Raw genomic sequence first — 18,318 nt, forward strand, 5'->3', positions numbered from 1 at the left:
TTGCAAAATAAGGGGCCCATAAGGAAAAATAGTGGTCAATGAGATAAGAAAAGGAAGAAAATCTAGAGATCACATATAGTTATGTTAGAGAAAGTTGAATCATTACCTTTTAACGTGACAATGTCTTTCAGATCTTTTATATGTTGCATATACTTGTGTACTCTTAGTAAGGATTGAGAATTAGAAGAAGTGTTCCATGGTGACGTGTTTAGGCGGTGGGGAGCATGCCCCCACACTCCCAGGACGGGGACACTCCTAGGGAAATGTTTCTCCAAGTCCCCTTTTTGGGGAAACCTAGGGAATTGTCGAGGGAAACATTTCCCTAGTGAGTGGACATGTTTCCCATCTAAGGGGTGGGGGGGTTGTTGGGCCGGGGCGGGGGGTTGTCGATTTTGTACATTATTGCCAAGGACCTTTGAATGCAATTTTTGTTTCAAAAAAACAAAAAATTATGATAGGGGAAACCTAGTATTTGACCATGTTGCCCTATTAATGCTATGCAATTCATGGTAATGTTAAATTATTAAAGTAAAAGTGACATTCTCCTTTATCTTTCATTCTCATCCTTTTACTTAATCTTTTAACATTACCACTAAATGAATTAGGATATTTGAGACTTGTTCTAACCTTATTGGATTTTATATGAAGAAACTAGAATTTTAGATCTCACTCAAAATCTACCGAACTTAACAGTTTTCCACGATATCAGGATTGGGGAGATTGCAATGCTCCACTGGGTTTTGTCAAGTACGAGCATATGGAATTAGTATCTAACCAAGAGAACCAAGCCCTCTGTGTACCTTGATGTTAGTGGCACTGGTTGGTTGTCAAACTCCTCTATCATGAGCCAACTAAAAGGAGTACCCATCACTCAAACAAAATCTTGACTTGACATGCTATGCTTTTTCTATCTTATTTTCATGCTTAGAGGGTGATATTGATGACAAAGATCCCAATATAGGCAAATGATATGTAAGTATTTGCTGTAGCATGCTTTTTTTATGCTAGAGGCCATGTGGAACTTGTTTGTTGATGTATTTTTGGTTTAGAGATGGATTGCATTCGGTGCTATTTTGGTTATGTGCACCCTTACATACTATATAAATGATAACTTTTACTTATTTGTGCATAAATAGTTTGGATTCATATGGATGCACTTGAATATATATGTTTTTCTTTAAAATTTGAATATTTTATGTGTTTTTGGTTGACTTATTCTTTGGTTCATTTTTTTTTACCAGTTTCGGTCTGGTTTTGAGACTGTACCCAGCCTGGGGTTCTACCAGATGACTGGTATACTTTGGATAACATAGCATAATGTCATTATCATATGATGAATTCACTTGTAGATATGCATAGCATAATTTCAATTATTAAATGATAAATTTAATTTCGATGTACTTTGCATAGTGTTAAATGATGAATTTAGATGCAACATGGCATAATGCAAGATAATGAATTTAATTTACTTTTAGATGTACATTGTGGAATTTATAATTCATAATGGTCTAGTATCAATTTAGATGGACATTTTAGAATTATTAAGATTTACTATTTAGTTATTAACGTATTGTTGGGATTTTATTTTATTTTTTATATATTACATTTTTAATAATTTTATAATTTTTATGACTCTAGTGTCTCCCATTTCCACGAAATTTTTATAAATGTTGGGTTGCTTATATACGCCCTTGTGCATATCATGCTCGGGAGCTTCACTATCTCGGAAACTCGGTGGAACATTGTTTAAAAGCCTATGATATTTCCTATTATCGTTGTGGCAATGTATTTTTCTATCCATTGTTGTTTTTCTCTTCAGAAATGAGACATAGATTAAATCAGGGAACAAAGAGTTACATCAACGGAACAACAGGAATACCAGGAAATTCTTGTGCTAAAAAAGACAAAAACGTTAACATATGAGTCTGTGCCCCCAAAAGATAGAAATTCAACGTCTTTACAGCCAAAAAAACGGAAATTGTCTTTATACGAATGGCCTCAATTCCCCCAAGGTTGGTGAAGCTGGCTGGAAATCTCAAAAAGTTGGTATAACGAATGCAATATTGTATTACAAATGCTACATGCAGCAATTAAGTTTGCCAAGACTTTTTTGACTTCGTTTCAGGTTTAATGGTTTCAAGGTTTAGGCTGAAAGGTGATAATTGTTTCTTTTAACTAGAAAAAATTATCTTTGTGATATTTCTTGTGAAGAAGAATGAAAACTAAAAACTGGAGCAGAGATTTCTCTTCTCAATATTCTGAATGACTAAATAGATTACATTGTAAACATCAACAATAAATTACTAAAGTAAAACTCGACACCTATGGAGTAGAAGTCAAGTAAGACTAAATTTCTTATGACACTTAGAAGACAATAGAATTAAATGTGATGACACCTAACCAACAACTAACTAATAGTGAGATTAATATCTCAACATTTCCTCCTAATCTCAATTGTTACATGTAGTGACACTTACAATGCCTAGTTGTTTTCGTTGAAATTCAAATACATTCTTGCCCAATGGATTTGTGAAAATGTGTGCTAGTTGATCTTTCAAACCATAGAAAGAAAGTACTATGTCCCCAAAATTGACAAGCTCATGAATGAATTGAAAACGAGTGTCAATGTGCTTGCTATTTTTGTGGAAAACATGATTTTTTTATAAGGAAATAAATGAACTGTTATCACAGTAGATTGGAGTTGGCTCCTTCTGAATATTTGAAATATCTTTCAATAATCGTCTTAACCACACAACTTGACAAGCTACTGAATTCGTTGTTACATATTTTGCCTCTATAGAAGATATTAAAACAATTGACTGTTTCTTGGATGCCCATGAAATTAGATTGGTTCCAAGATGAAAAGCATACCTTGAGGTGCTTTTGTGATCATCTAAACTCCTTGCATAATTGCTGTCTGTATAACTTGAATGTGAACAATTTTTAGAATGTGTATAAATAAACAATAATCTATTGTCCCAGCAATATATCTTAAGATCCTTTTTGCAACCTTCTAATGAGAAATCTTAGGTGACTGTGTAAACGTGGATACAAAACTTGTTGCAAACATAATATCAGGTCTAGTTAAAGTGAGATATAACAAGCTACCCACTAGAATTTTATATGGTATGGAATCAACTCGTGGTGCTACATCTTCTTTGCTTGGTTTTGTGCGTTGAGAAATTGGTGTATCTACAAATTTGCAAATTGGTCATTCTAAACTTTTTGATGATATCACTGGCATATTTTTGTTGATAGACAAAAATTCCATTAGTAGATTGGTGAATTTCAATGCCTAAGAAGTATTTCATGACTCCTAGATCTGTCATATCAAACTCTTTTTGCATTGCTACTTTGAAATCTTCTAACATCATATTTCGTGTATAAAGAAGATTATCTACATAAAGGCATACTATTAGAATTGTACCTTCATTAATTTTGGTATACAAAGTTGGCTCATGATTGCTTCTGAAAAAACCACTTTTGATGAGATAGGTGTCAATGTGACTGTACCAAGCTCTTGGATCTTGTTTCAAACCATACAAGGCTTTCTTTAATATGTATATGTTATGTTGATATCCTAGAACTTCAAAACGAGGAGGCTTCTTTACATAAACTTCTTTCTGCAATATATCATTTAAGAAAGCAGATTTTACATCAAGCTGATAGATTTTTTTGTTTGTGCTGAGCTCCTATGGACAAAATGGTTCTGACAGTGTCTAACCTTGCTACTGGAGCAAAGGTTTCACCATAGTTGACACCAAACTGTTGTGAGAATCCTTTAGCAACCAACCTTGCCTTATGTTTATCAATTTCTCCTTTTTCATTTAGCTTGGTCTTATATACCCATTTTACAACAATTCTGGTTTTGTTTCTTGGGAGATCATCTAATTCCCAAGTCTGATTCTTCTCTATGGCAGTAATTTCTTGGTTCATTGCATCCACCAAATGCTTTTCTTTAACTACTTCAAAATGAGTTGGTCGAGATGAAAGAAATGCAAACATATTATGTTGGTTAAACTCATGCTCCCATTCATATATTTCTCTGATGATTCTTGTTTTCTGATTGTCTTCTGAAGATGTTGAATCATTGGTGTATTCACTACTTCAAGATGTACCATTTTAGGAATGGTATGGCTCTTCTTCAACCTGCAATCTTGGTGGTTGTGGTGGATAAAAAGACTAACCTAAAGCTTCATCAACTTGATCAGACCAAGATTTATTTTCAAATGTTTTTACATCTCTGCTTAAAACAAACTTCTTTGTAACTGGATTATAAAGTCTATAGGTCTTTGACTGCTCACTATAGCCTACAAAAATACATCTTTCACTCTTATCATCAACTTCTTTCTTTGCTTCTCAGGAACATGTGAAAATGCTACTAATCCAAAAATTCTAAAGTGAGATACATTTAGCGTTTAACCATCCCATGCTTCTTGAGGAACTGTATCTTAGAAAGTGGTTGTTGGAGATCTGTTGAGAACATACACTATTGTTGAAACTACTTTAGCCCAATAATTGTTTGACAACATCTTCTCACGAAGCATACATCTGGCTATGTTCCTAATTGACTGATTTTTCCTTTCACCTACTCCATTCTGCTATGGAGTATATCTTGTTGTGTTCTGCATTATGATTCCTTGCTATTGACAAAATGATTTGAAGTGATTCGAGATGTACTCTCCTCCTCTATACTCTCCTCCTCTATCGGATCTGAGTACTTTCATAGGCTTTCCACTCTGCTTTTTTTCTTCTGCTTTGAATTCTTTGAACCTTGAGATTGTATCTGATTTATTTTTTAGGAAATACACCCATTTCTTCTTGCTATAATCATCAGTGAATGTTAGAAAATTAAAGCTACCACCAATAGACTGTGTTTGCATTGGACCACATATATCTATATGGACAAGCTCTAAAGGCTCTTTTGCTGTAGAGGAAAATGTGGGAAAGCTATCTCTTTTATGCTTGGACAGAACACAAATTTCATAATTACAGTCTTTTTCATACATAGTAGGCATACCAATGATGATTGACTTATTCTAAAGCTCACTTAGACTCTTGAATGGTATGTGGCCATATCTAGAATGCCATAACCGAGACTCATATATTCTTGACACATTGTGTACAAAAGACTATGAAAGATTTCGACTTATAAGAGTCAAAGGAAACATCCTATTCTTGGTTTTTTCAACCTTAGTTATTAGTCTTCTATTGGGCGGTTTGTTATAGATATAACATGTGTTCCCTTGAAATATTACATCATAACCATGTTCCATCAGTTCTCCTACACTAATGAGGTTATGCTTCAGATTTGGAACATAATAAACATTAGGAATGTATTTATGTTGCTTCTCTTTAGTAAGAATAGGAACAACACATTTTCCTTTAGCTTTGATGCAAGAACAATCTCCAAGAGTATTTTTTGATGTTATGGAAGCATCAAGATAAGAAAGCAGATTTTTTTTTACCTATCATATGATTGTTGCAACCGTTGTCCAACAACCAAAGATCCTTCTTGTGAGTTTCTTCTGAAAGATTGCATGAAAGAAACATTGTTTCAAAGGATTCTCCTTCATTGTTGGAGAGATGGACATTGTCTCTATATTGATCTGACTGTTTCTTTTTGCATTCATTTTCATAATGCCCAAATTTCTTGCAGTCATAACACTAGACATTATATTTGCTCCAAAGTCTGCCTCTTTGAGTTTGATTTTGTGGAGTTCTCCACTGCTATGTTGCATGATGTTCTAATCTGCTTATGCTTCTGCCTCTGCCTCACTTGTTTCTACCCCTATATCCTCTGCTTCTGCCTCTGCGAAAAGAGATTTGTGCTTTGAAAGCTTGTTCATGGAATCTTCTGTCAAGTTGAGTCTTATTTCGTGTGCTAGAAGCGATCTGGTCAACTGTTCTATTGAGAAAGTTGTAAGATCTTTGGATTGCAAAATGGTGATTACAACCATATCATATTTCTTAGGAAAACTTCAAAGGACTTTCTAAACAATTTTCTCACCTAAAATGGTTTCACAAATGAGCTTGATTTAATTTACTATTCCCACAACTCTTGTCATGAACTGATCCACATTTTAGAGAAAGTCATCTTTAGGGTTTCAAACTGTGATCTCAATGTATATAATTTCACTGTCTTCACTTTATCATTACCTTGATACACATCGTTCAAGATTTCCCAAGCTTCATTTGTTGTGGATGCGCCTCTTATCTTGTCGAAAATAGAGTCATCGACTGAGTTTTGAATCCAACATTTGGCTATGTGTTCTTTTTTTTGAGTATATCAGCTGCATTCTTATGATTATTAGTCTTAGTCATGGACGCCTATGCTTCTTGAGTCGGCTCTACATATGCAGTTTGAAGTGTATCCCAACACTCTTAGGCTTGCAAGAACGTCACATTCTCGAAAACCAAAGCTCATAATTTTTGCCACACAAAGTCAGGATTTGTAGCAAAGCACTAAAAGAAACCATTTCTTTGAATGCAAAATGTCCACTTTTTCTTTTAAATCTATTTTTAAAATCTTTTTCCTTTCCAAATTTTTATAGAAAAAATTAAAAAAAATCTTTTTACATTTACTTTCAAAATTTTTATATAAAAAACTTAAAAAAAATACAAACCCAATACACCTCTTTCTTTCCAAATTTTTATTTAAAAAAAAACTTAAAAAAATAACAAACCCACCCTTAGAAAAAACACTTAAAAAATTCAACTTCGTGAATACCTCGTGATCTCTTAAAAAATATTTGAATCTGTTTTGACTTTTGCTAACGCCGCAGAAAGGATGGTTAGACAGCGTGCTAATTCTCCTGTCGAAGGGCAGCGTGCTAAAGCGTTTGTCAAGAGTGAAGGCATGCGTTAGAGCACTCACGCACTGTCCGTCGATTCGATGGAGCGTTAATCGTAAAGCGGTGCAAGGAAACGTAACTAATGCACTTAATCTTTTCACTGTCCAGCGTTTAGTGAGTATCACTAACGGACTGCGTGCAAAAAAATTCAGGTTTTTTTCCACCGCAATTTCGCAGCAATTTTTGTCTCACAGTTGTTTCACTTTGCTACCATCTCTGTAGCGACTCTCTGTTCATTTCTTGTGAATACACGTGTATAAAATGCTGTTCTCAAATCTCTGTTGTTTTTTTCAATATTCTGAATAATTAAATAAGTTACATTGTAAATATCAATAATAAATAACTGAAGTAAAACTAGACACTTATGGAGTACAAGTAGTAAAACTAAACTGGTTATAACACTTAACTAAATAGAATTATAACACTTAACCAACGATAGAATTAAATGTGATAAGACTTAACCAACAACTAACTGACAATAATATTAATACTTCAACATCTCGGAATTGAAAACTTTGAAATAGGAATTGAAAATCTCGTTCTTACTCTGATCTTGCCGAACAGAGAAAATTTGTTTATATAGAAGATCCACGCATTTATATTCTCAGACCATGATGGAAGGATTAAATTCCAATGATGCTGGCTAACAAATTTACATATTCCGTTTGTTCAAGCAGGGAAATGGCGGATGCCTACTCATTGGAGATCAGGAAAGTTGCCACTAGACTACTCACATTAATAGCCGAAAACTTGAATCTAAAGCCCCACTACTTTAATGACAAGTTTGGCGAAGACACTACTGTTGGATTTAGAGACGTCTAATTACAATAATTAAGTTGGACATACGTGCATTATGATTATGATATCAAATACTGTCAGCAAGATTACATTTATGTAATGATTAAAATATGCCAAAATAATGTGATTAATTAAGTCATGGCATTATACGTATTTAAGTAAGGATTTGGATACAAATACATATAGAATAATGTTAAACAATTATAATTGTTAATGGACCGATTATAGTTGATTAAAATAATTGCAGTAATAAATTTGAGCTGAATAAGGAAATCAGAATCTATTCTGATTGATTTCAGTTTTTTCTGGAAAGTTCCCGATTTCAAAATCTGATGAAATCCGAAATTTCAGATTTCTTGACAGACTTGTTTCAGCTAAATTTCGGCTGCCCTAAGATTGGGGTTTTGCACTGCTATAAAGGGGCTGAGTCTCCAAGGCTTGCAATCAACTCAGAAAAATTGTCTGCTACATTGAAGACTAGATACTCTGTCATTTAGGATAGCCAGAGAAAAGGATTGCAAGTTCTTGGAAGGATTCAAGAGCCAATAACTCAAGTCAAGACCAGGAGCCTTTGAAGATGGAAAGTAAGTTCCGCTGTGCATTAATTTTAATTTCTTACAAAGGAGTAGATCTTGGTTAGGGTTTAAAGTAATTAGGAAAACCCACAAAGTAAAACCAACAATTGGTATCAGAGCACCCTTATGTAAGAACTGTCTCTCCCGTCATATTTTTCGATCCTTAAGATTTCTGTTTTTTCCTCAATTCGAGATCTGACCCGGTCTGATGGACCTAAGGGCGAGGTAGTCTCTATTGTTTTTGGGGAAAGTTTGTACTACTCGGCTTTGAGGCTGAGCATGCCGATGATCCGAATTCACAATCGGTTGATCGTCAGGTTTAAATTTCTCTATTTTTTAGTTAATGAACATAAAGTACTGTAATAAGTAATTATATGGCGCTGAAATTGTGAGATCTTCCATTAACCTGAATATACAAGAAGTTATAGTCATAGTTAAAAAAAAAAAAAAAAAAAAAAAAATCGGCATAAGTTGTTATCTATTTTTCAATCCACTGGAATAGTCTGATAGTTTGACTATGCATTTTTAAATTACTGAAAACAAAACGTTGTATATTTAGGCTAATTATTAGGATTTAGATATTATTTAAAATTGGTATTAACACCAATTAAAGGATATAATACTGAATTCTAAATTGATCGCAATAATGCTAATTATGGCATAAAAATTTGTATTAACGTTAATTACTGATATAATACCAAATTCGGATTTTATCACAATAATGCTAATTATGGCATAAAATTTGTATTAACGTTAATTATTGATATAATACTAAATTCGGATTTTATCACAATGATGCTAACTCATGGCAACCATAAAATTATTTAGTATTCTCTAAATAAATTATTTAGTATTCTCTAAATAAATTATTGAAGCATTTCTAAAAGGTAATCATTGTAGAAACTGCAAAAGTTTTACTAAAACCTAATAATTATTTTGATGAATATAGTTGACATATTAAATTTAAAAGTGTTATAAGATACTGTATTCTATATAGGATGAGTAGATTCTATAGGTACGTCCTAGATTAGGTTTTAGACATAATTTTGGAATCTAACTAAAGACGTTTTTTTTGGTATACATGTGTTGTTTTCGCGTGAGTCAAGCATTGATGTTCGCAAACGAACCGCTCTCTGTAAGACGATTGCAAGGATGACTCATGACAAGTTGAAATAACGTGCTGGCAATGGACGTAGGTGTTAGCTTTCCCAAAGGAGGGTTGGCGCCTGCTAAGTTGTTTGGTGCATAAGGGTAGTGTATAAAAATAAGTTGCAACACACATGGACTAGCGATGTCTAGAAAAGCATCGGGAGCTTGGAACATAAGCGATCCGTATGTGATCCTCCTCCCCCCGTTGACTGGCCTGGTCGTTAGTTCATGGATATGTTAGTCTGACCCAAAGGTAGATTGACATGTTTGTACTTTATTCACTACACCAAAGTGCCTGAAGGTAATGATTGCACCCAAAGGTGTTTCATTACTGAATGGTGTTTTGGCTAAAGTTTTAATTGAGCAAATAGTTTTACACATGCCTTTAGATAGATTTTAGAATTATGATTAAGGATCAAATCGTGACGCATCGTATCTAAATTATTTCCTTGTTCTTGAATTTTTCAGATCCAAACATAATGTCAAGTCTAAGTCAGATTAAGCCCCTCATGGGGAACAATTTCAAACAGTGGGAGGAAAAGCTGAAATTAGTCTTAGGGATCATGCAATTGGACACAACACTGAGATTTGATCGCCCCAAGCCTAATAAAGAGAGTGAGGTAACTCCTCAAGAGAAGGCTGATATTGCTAGATGGGAGCATTCAGATCGCATGTGCATAATGGTGATGAAGCAAACGATCCATGAGACTTTTCGAGGCATCATACCTGATACAGAGACAGGCGCTATTGAATACCTTAAGGCCCTTGAAGAAAAATTCACAAAGACTAAAAAGACTGATGTTAGTACACTCTTTGTGAAGTTGGCAACAATAAAATACAAGGGAAAAGAAGGGGTTAGAGAGCATGTTATTGAGATGACAAGACTGCAACATGCCTTGAAAGGGCATAATTATGACATCTCTGATGAGGTTCTCATTGAGTTCATTTTTCTGTCTCTCCCGTCTAACTTTAGTCAATTCAAGATGACTTATAATTGTCAAAAAGAGACGTGGACACTACCTGAGTTTGAGGCTCAGTTGGTGCAGGAGGAAGAGAGACAGAAAATGACTAAGGGAGAAAGTGCTCATGTAGTAACATCTAATCCTAAGGGTAAAGGCAAGAAGCGCAAGTTTACTGCCAAGGAAAAGGGACCTACCAAGGTAGCTGCAAACAATGCCGCGCAGAAAAGCAAGAAGGAAGATACTTCTGCGAAAGCAGAAGAAAAGAACTGTTTTTTCTGCAAAGCGCCAGGGCATACAAAGAAATTCTGCACCAACTATCATGCATGGTTGGCAAAGAAAGGTATGTCTCTTGCTTTAGTTTGTTCTGAAGTTAATTTAAGTTCTGTATCTAGATATACTTGGTGGATAGATTCAGGTGCAACGACTAACATCAGTATGTCGATGCAGGGTTGCCTAAGCCATCGCAAGCCAAGTGAGGCAGAGCGCTACGTTTACGTAGGAAATGGCAACAAAGTAGAAGTGGAAAGCATAGGAAAATTTAGATTATTATGTAAGACAAGATTTTATTTAAGTTTTGATGCTTTAGTGGTTCCATCTTTCAGAAGGAACCTAATTTCTGTATCTTATTTGGACAAAAATGGTTATGTATGTTCATTTGGTAATGGAAATTTCAGTTTGTGTCAAGATTCTAAGCTTCTTGCTTCTGGTATCCTATCTTCTTATGATAATCTTTATTTTCTAGATATAGACACTTCACATTCAGAGGCACTGCATATAGATAATAGAAAACGTAAATTAACTTGCGAGAAATCTGCAACATTATGGCACAAGCGATTAGGACATATCTCTATGAAAAGGATAGAACGTCTTGTGTCTAATGATATTCTCCAACCTTTAGATTTTACAAACTTAAGTGATTGTGTAAATTGTATAAAGGGAAAACAAACTAATAAACTTAAGTATGATGCAAAAAGGTGTAATGATGTCTTAGAATTGATTCATACGGATATCTGTGGTCCTTTTCCAAAGGCTACAAGAAATGGTGACCGTTACTTTATCACATTCATAGATGATTATTCAAGATATGGTCATATTTACTTAATAAAAGAAAAGGCGGAAGCATTAGACGTGTTCATAAAGTTCAAAACGGAAGTTGAGTTACAACTTAACAAACGTATAAAGTCCATTCGTTCTGATCGTGGTGGTGAATACTACGGTCGTTATGATGGATCAGGAGAACAACGTCAAGGTCCCTTTGCAAAAGACTTAGAGGAATGCGGAATTGTGCCTCAGTATACGTTGCCAGGTTCGCCTGCAATGAATGGTGTTGCTGAGCGACGAAATCGCACCCTTAAAGACATGGTGAGAAGTATGATTGCTCGTACAACTCTACCTGAGAATTTGTGGGGAGAAGCCTTAAAGACTGCAGCATACATACTTAATAGAGTGCCTACTAAAGCAGCTAACAAGACCCCTTACGAGTTATGGGTTGGGCGCAAGCCTAGCTTGAATCATTTGAGAGTTTGGGGATGTCCATGTGAAGCTAGGCCTTATAAGCCAAGCAAAAAGAAACTGGACGAAATTCTATAATCCAACAAAACATACAATTTTCGAGTCAGGAAGTGCAAAATTTTTTGAGGATAATGAGTTTGTGGGGGGAGATATGACAAAAGATAGTATTTTTGAAGAAGAAGAGACGAATGCGAATGAGACTATGGACCAAAGTCCTAGTTTTGTTCAAATTCCGATTGCGTTTAGAAATACATCTTTTGACAATGTGCAAACTTCATCATCCCAAACAACTCAGTTAGAAACTCAACATGGAATAGAGAACACAAATGGACCTGAACCCAACCCAAACCCTCACATTGACATGACAAATGTTGATGGCCTAGGGCCTGTGGGAGATTCAGAAGTTGGTAATGATGTTCTTCCTCCTGTTGAAGATCAAGTTGTAAATGAACCTCAAGAAAATCTAGAGCCTGTGCCAATTAGGAGATCTACTAGAGAGAAAAGATCTACACAATCAAAGGATTATGCATATCTTCAAGAACATGAGTTTGACATTGGCATGTTTGAAAATGATCCTGTTAATATCAAACAAGCTGTGGAAAGCTCTAACTCTCAAATGTGGATTAATGCCATGAATGAAGAGATGAAATCTATGTATGACAATGACGTTTAGGATATCGTTCCGTTGCCTAAAGACAAGAAACCCGTTGGTTGCAAATGGATATTTAAGACTAAGCGGGATTCTAAAGGCAATGTTGAAAAATACAAGGCACGTCTTGTTGCGAAAGGTTTCACACAGAAAGAAGGCATTGATTATAAAGAGACTTTCTCTCCAGTTTCATCGAAAGACTCTTTAAGGATTATATTGGTGCTTGTAGCACATTATGATTTAGAACTTCATCAGATGGATGTAAAGACGGCGTTTCTCAATGGTGACATTGATGAAACGATCTATATGAAGCAGCCAGAAAACTTTGTATCAGGTGATGCAGGGTCTATGGTTTGCAGACTTAAGAAATCTATCTATGGGCTAAAACAAGCATCTCGACAATGGTATTATAAGTTTCACCAAGTTATTAGCTCATTTGGTTTTGAGTCTAACATAGTAGATGAATGTATATACCTTAAGTTCTGTGGGAGTAAATTTATTTTCTTGGTTTTATATGTAGATGACATATTGCTTGCCAGTAACGATAAGGACATGTTGCATCAAACTAAGAATTTTTTATTTAAGAACTTTGAAATGAAAGATCTTGGTGATGCATCATTTGTTCTAGGGATTGAAATACTTAGAGATAGATCTCAAGGTATTCTGAGGTTATCCCAGAGGAACTATATCGATAAGATTCTAACAAGATTTGGCATGCAAAACAACAAACCAGGAGATACCCCTATATCAAAAGGAGATAAGTTTAGTCTGAAACAATGTCCCCAAACTGACTTAGATAAAAACCTCATGAAAGATATTCCCTATGCCTCAGCCGTGGGTAGCATCATGTATGCACAAGTATGCACGCGTCTGGATATTGCGTTCATTACCGAAATGCTAGGGAGATATTTGAGTAACCCAGGTATGGAACACTGGAAGGCAGCCAAGCGAGTGTTGAGATACCTAAAGAGAACAAGGGACTATATGCTCACATATCGGAGATCGGAACAGCTCGAGGTCATTGGATATACCGATTCTGATTTTGGAGGATGTGTCGACAGCATGAAGTCAACATCAGGATACATCTTTATGATGGCAGGTGGTGCTGTGTCATGGAAGAGCGCTAAACAGTCATTGGTAGCCTCCTCCACTATGGCAGCTGAATTTGTTGCATGTTTTGAAGCATCTAATCATGGCGTATGGCTGAAGAACTTCGTCACAAGTCTGAAAATTGTGGATTCTATTCAGAAACCACTCAAATTATTATGTGACAACAATTCAGCAGTGTTATACGCAACGAACAACCGAAGTTCGTCAAAGTCGAAGTACATTGACATTAAGTTTTTGGTTGTAAAAGAGAGAGTGCAGAATAATGAATTATGTATAAAACACATAGGTACAGACTCCATGATTGCGGATCCTCTTACTAAAGGATTACCACCCAAGAAGTTTCACCAACATGTTGCTTGTATGGGTGTAATATCTGTTTAGGATAATTAGAAAATGTGGGAGTCTGAATATGTTTTAAGTTCTGTTTTTGATGTTCTATGTAATGCAATTGTAAAAAATTTTGATGATATATACAAGTTGCATTCAGTTTCAGTTTCATTATTTCTTTCTTTAAAGTTTAAATTTTTGGCCTCATACAGTAAAGTAAAGGTGACTCAATTAGAAATAGGCACGTCTAATCACACTTGCGTGTAATTTCTAAACTATATGTCCAAATCAGATTCATGTCATTCAGTTATGTTGGCAGCGTGATTTATGTCAGTTTAGTTGCGAATAAATGTGACAAATGCCGCTTAAGTCCTTTGTTAGCATAATTGATGGACGGAATTGTTTAAGAAATACGATAAGTAAAGACAGAAAAGTTGCATGCAATAAAGTTAAGGATATATAATCAAAAGGTTGCACTTGTCCATGTGGGAGATTGTTGGATTTAGAGACGTCTAATTACAATAATTAAGTTGGACATACGTGCATTATGATTATGATATCAAATACTGTCAGCAATATTACATTTATGTAATGATTAAAATATGCCAAAATAATGTGATTAATTAAGTCATGGCATTATACGTATTTAAATAAGGATTTGGATACAAATACATATAGAATAATGTTAAACAATTATAATTGTTAATGGACCGATTATAGTTGATTAAAATAATTGCAGTAATAAATTTGAGCTGAATAAGGAAATCAGAATCTATTCTGATTGATTTCAGTTTTTTCTGGAAAGTTCCCGATTTCAAAATCTGATGAAATCCGAAATTTCAGATTTCTTGACAGACTTGTTTCAGCTAAATTTCGGCTGCCCTAGGATTGGGGTTTTGTACTGCTATAAAGGGGCTGAGTCTCCAAGGCTTGCAATCAACTCAGAAAAATTGTCTGCTCCATTGAAGACTAGATACTTTGTCATTTAGGATAGCTAGAGAAAAGGATTGCAAGTTCTTGGAAGGATTCAAGAGCCAATAACTCAAGTCAAGACCAGGAGCCTTTGAAGATGGAAAGTAAGTTCCGCTGTGCATTAATTTTAATTTCTTACAAAGGAGTAGATCTTGGTTAGGGTTTAAAGTAATTAGGAAAACCCACAAAGTAAAACCAACAACTACACTGTCTTTGCGGCTAAACTATTACTTGCCCTGTCCACAGCCAGAACTTGTTCTTGGTCTCCATCCCCATTCCGATGCTGGAGGAATCACCTTGCTAGTGCAAGATTATGACACAGAAGGTTTAAACATTAGGAAGGAAGACTCATGGATTTCTGTAAAGCCAATATCCAATACATTTATTGTCAACATTGGAGACTTAGTGGAGGTAACTATGGTTATTTTTTTAATTGTACATGATTTCTACGCATTCCTCGAAAATTATCATATGAATGATTTGTTTTAATACTATAATTTAATTGGAATGAATATGTAGATCATGAGCAATGGAAAATACAAAAGTGTCATGCACACTGTAATAACAAACAAAGAAGGAATGACTATCCATTGCTGCCTTTTACAGTCCATCATATTCTGCGGAAATTGGACCTGCACAAGAACTCGTGGACCAGTCACAGCATCTTCCGTTATATAAAACAATAAGTCATGCATAGTTTCTACGTCATCTTCTAGTCGACAAACTTTGTGAGAAGAGGGTGTTGAACTTTGTTGTGTAAATGTGTTAGAAAACCTGCACATATGAATCTAGCTAGTAAAGGTTGCAAAAACACTAAAAGAAAATCGAAAGAAGGAAATAATGATTCATTGGAAAATAGGTTACAATGCTCATGATATAGCATTACTGGGTGAAGATCCCAAGGTAATGCACCATAGTGGTGATCAATGAGAAGACTCAATACCTACAACAAGTTCCAGAAATAACTAGCCAATTGCGGAGTGAAAGAAGGAGCAAATCAAGGAGTAAATCATGCAGAAGAACTAACCAGTTGCGGAGTTAAAAAAGGAGCAAATCAAAGAGTAAATCATGCAGAAGAACTAACTAGTTGCAGAGTTAAAGAAGGAGCAAATAAAGGAGTAAATCATGCAAAAGGAATCTTGCATGTAGTCCCATGCTCTAACTGAGAGTCCGCATGTAGGTGTGTAGTAGTTCCAACACCCCCCCTGAACACCACTATGGGGAAAAATAGAAAATGGGCCTTGGCAACTAAGGCCAAAGGTCACCCAAAACACAGTGCAACTTGTACTAAAATTGAGCAAAGAGGGAAAACCTCGTGGGAAACCCCCCCCCTCAAAATACAATGTAATCAAAAGAAAAGAGGAAGAAAAGACAGTTGCTAAGAAACTATGTCCTTCACTCCAAGACGATCGCGTAGAGAGCGAAACTTCTGGTCAGTGAATCTCTTGGTGAAGATGTTTGCAGTCTGTTCTGCTGAGGGATAGAACTGCAAATCAATGACCCGATCATGTACTAAGTCTCTGATGTAGTGCATATGGATCTCTATGTGCTTCGTCCACTGCCGCTGTACTGGATTCCTGCAAAATTTGAGAGTGCTTTGGTTGTCACACCAGATGACAATGGGCTGGTGGAACTGGACGCCCAACTCAGTGAGGAAGTGTTGTAGCCACAGAGCCTGAATGGTGATGTTGACTACTTCTCTGTACTCTGCCTCAGCTGAAGAGAGAGCAATAGCAGCCTGCTTCTTGCTCGACCAACAGATAGGGCCAGATCCTAGACTGAGTGAATATTCGGAGGTGGACTTGCGATCAATGTTGTCTCCCACCCAATTAGAATTTGTGAAGCCAAGGAGATTCAATGTAGTGCCTGCTGCATAGTGAATCCCGAAGGTGATGGCGCCCTGCACATATTGGAGGATGTGCTTGGCAGCATTCCAGTGTAGCTCATGCGACTCCTGCATGTATCTGGAAACTGCCCCTACTGCATATGAGAGATCTGGTCTGGAGTGGGTGAGGTACAATAAGCTCCCCACTAGCTGTCGATAGAGAGTGCTGTCAACTAATGGAGTGTCACTTCCATCCTCAAGGCAGACCCCAGACAGAAAAGGAGTCGGTGGTGGCTTGCAGTCAGTCATGCGAAATCTCTCGAGGAGATCCCGTGCATACTTAGCATGAGAGAGTTTGATGCCTGTGGCATCTTGGCTAACCTCAAGACCAAGAAAGAAGTGTAATGAACCCATGTCCTTCATCAAGAACCTATCATGCAAGGCCCTCTTAACTGTAGCAATGGTTGAAGCCGAGTTGTTGGTGATTAGGAGATCATCCACATACAAAACTAAGATAAGAAGAGAATCATGTGTCCTGAGCATGTAAACATTCGGATCAGACTTACATCTTTCAAAGTTTTGTGATAAGAGAAAAGAATCCATCTTCGCATACCAAGCTCTCGGGGCCTGCTTAAGGCCGTAGAGAGATTTCTCCAGTGTGCAGACCAAAGATGAATCCTGAATGAAACCATGCGGCTGTCCATGTAAATCTCCTTTGATAGGTCTCCGTGAAGAAAGGCATTCTTCACATCCATTTGATGTACTTCTCATCCTTGGGCAGCTGCAATGGCAAGTGTAAGGCGTATGGAATCCATCTTTGCTACTGGAGCAAAGGTCTTGTCATAATCAATGCCATGCACTTGTTGGAAGCCTTTAGCTACTAGCCTCACTTTTCGTCTGGTGATTTGCCCATCTACAACACTCTTGGTCCTATAGACCCATTTGCATTGGACAAGTTTCCTTCCTGAAGGAAGGGGGACCAGATCCCAGGTTTGGTTCTCAAGGAGGGAGTTATATTCCTCCTCCATGGCAGACTCCCAAGATGGATGCTCAGCAACCTCAACATAAGACTGTGGATCAGAAGACTGAACCAAATGACAATGCTAGGATGGTGATGGTTCAGTGGCAGTGAGGACAAGAGGAGGCTTAATAAACTCTGAACTAGTCCTCTGTAGATCAGAATTATCCCCCACAAGACCATTTCTAGCAGCGGGGTGGTCTTGAGCATATATCTCACGTAAACTCCTTGTTCTCTGATTTATGACAGGGAATATGATTCACTGCTGGAAGCCCGATCTGAACTTGGATGTGGATCATCATTTGCATGCACTAAATTTGTATCTGAGGACTCTGTCTCTGCATCTACATGCTCTACCTCAGCATCTGCATGCTCTGTATCTGCATCTAAGTGTACTGAGTCATCATCTCGGACATGAGGTAGATAAAAGGTGTCTTCATGTGGCAATTGAGGTGCATGCGAGAGACTTTCCTCAAATTTGACACTTCGCTCAATGATGAGCTTGTCCGTAGAGGAAATCAGGAGTCAGTATCCCTTCACACCATCAGGGTATCCAACAAAGATGCA

The 18,318-nt window shown here is 36.4% G+C and overlaps 1 pseudogene; it reads left to right on the forward strand.

Moving 5' to 3' along the window:
• LOC149247944 (protein LATERAL BRANCHING OXIDOREDUCTASE 1-like) overlaps nucleotides 1-18,318 on the forward strand; it is a 365,669-nt pseudogene that overhangs the window by 215,811 nt on the left and 131,540 nt on the right.

This window comes from Pinus tabuliformis, chromosome 7 (genome assembly GCF_031772625.1).
Source record: "Pinus tabuliformis cultivar Carrire ecotype Pingquan chromosome 7, CPIR1, whole genome shotgun sequence".
In the NCBI taxonomy this organism is placed as follows: Eukaryota; Viridiplantae; Streptophyta; class Pinopsida; order Pinales; family Pinaceae; genus Pinus; species Pinus tabuliformis.